A 1,679-nucleotide genomic window follows, 5' to 3' on the forward strand; every position below is an offset into this window, starting at 1 on the left:
GCCTGACAGTGTATTCTAATTTAAACCACAAAACAAGGTGGTGAAACACACGAAACACGTCACCTGACAAGGACAAACCCCCGAATCAAAAAATCAGAACTTAATATAACACCACAAGACAAAAGGAAATGGAAGATATATACTCATTTGAATATCAGCATATGTATATGTTCATATCTTATCTCTTCAGAAGTTGTCAGGTGCAGATGAAGTTGAGTTTGTCTTCACAGTCCCAGTTCTCCCACAGTCCGTACACGGTTAAAGCTCCACAGCGTTTCCTGATTGGACACTGGTGGTCCTGACCTCCTGCTTGGGACCAGGCCTCATATTCCAGAGGGTCACCGTTGATCCACATCCAGCGGTCACCCAGGAAACGCAGGCCGATCCACAGCCGCTCAGTGATGTGGTTGTGCTTGATCTCAGGCTGGGCCAGAAGGAGATCGGTCTTAGAGATCAGACTGGAGAGATCAGTTTGTTTCTCTCTGCAGTGACTCAGAGCGTCCTCCCAGGACATCTTCTCCTCCACCACAGTCATATGCATATCAATGCAGTAAAAGTGGTGGGTCTCTTCGCCACTGCGATCAAACCATTTTCCATCAGATATGATGACTGCTTTGTCCTCAATCCCCCTATCATTATTTGGTTGGCCAGAACCCCAGTTCTTGTATGTAATGTGTCCACCTCCTGACCACATCCAAGCAGTGTTGTTGGTGGGATCTCGCTGAAGTCCGACCCATGCTTCGACAATGCTCCCACCTACGTCTTTTCGTAGCTTGTCTATCTCCCTCTGGCTATTAAAAAAGGAAAGATCAGTGTGATGCTGTCGACAGTAAGCCTGAGCATCATACCAATTCGATCTCAGAGGGACATAAATGTGTTTTCCTATATCTCCCTCAACAGCAATGCAAGAAAGAATGAGAAAGATGATTCTATCCATGATCACTGCTCTGTAGTCCAAGCTGTGAATGTCTTCTGTGGCTGTTTCTTCAATGTCACTTCAGTCATCCAAGGATACGACTTTGCATGAGCTTTGTCTTGTTGATGCAAACAAAATTAATTCATTACTACTTTGCCTAAAGCCTTAAAGACAAACAAACGACTCTCACCAGCACTGGAATGAAGAATGGGAGGGAAAAGGCAAATCTGTACATTTAATTAATTAATTTTTATAATTTAAGATACATTATAATTATATTCAATAATCTAGTGCTTTGTTGTTTCAGCACCATCTGTGCTGCAGTGTACGAAAGAAAAAAAAACAATGCCCCTCCATCATTGTAGTGTACATGAGAAATACAATCTACTGAGCTCTGTGAATTTTATATCATTTTGTGCATTATTCATATCATTTCAAAAAGCCCAGCCCTTTCTCCAGGATATGATTTTGTTTACACTACATCCTCTGTGGCTGCTGCAGGGAAGGTCACTGCGTAAAAGCAGCACAACCCAGTGGTGTCGTATCGTAGCACCATCATGTACAAATAAAATAATCTTTCTGATGCTGTGTGGAGGAGTTTGCATGTTCTCCCCGTGCAGCGTGGGTTCTCTCCGGGTTCTCCGGCTTCCTCCCACACAGTCCAAAAAACATGCTGAGGTTAATTGGTGATTCTAAATTGTCCGTAGGTGTGAATGTGAGTGTGCTTGGTTGTCTGTCTCTCGGTGTCCCCTGCCTTCACCCT

The 1,679-nt window shown here is 43.8% G+C and overlaps 1 protein-coding gene across 1 annotated transcript in view; it reads right to left on the reverse strand.

Annotated features, from left to right (window-relative positions):
* Window positions 1-1,679, reverse strand: part of trappc5 (trafficking protein particle complex subunit 5) — a 9,122-nt gene that overhangs the window by 6,641 nt on the left and 802 nt on the right. The window lies entirely within an intron of this gene.

This window comes from Stegastes partitus, unplaced genomic scaffold (genome assembly GCF_000690725.1).
Source record: "Stegastes partitus isolate 25-593 unplaced genomic scaffold, Stegastes_partitus-1.0.2 Scaffold750, whole genome shotgun sequence".
Taxonomy (NCBI): domain Eukaryota; kingdom Metazoa; phylum Chordata; class Actinopteri; family Pomacentridae; genus Stegastes; species Stegastes partitus.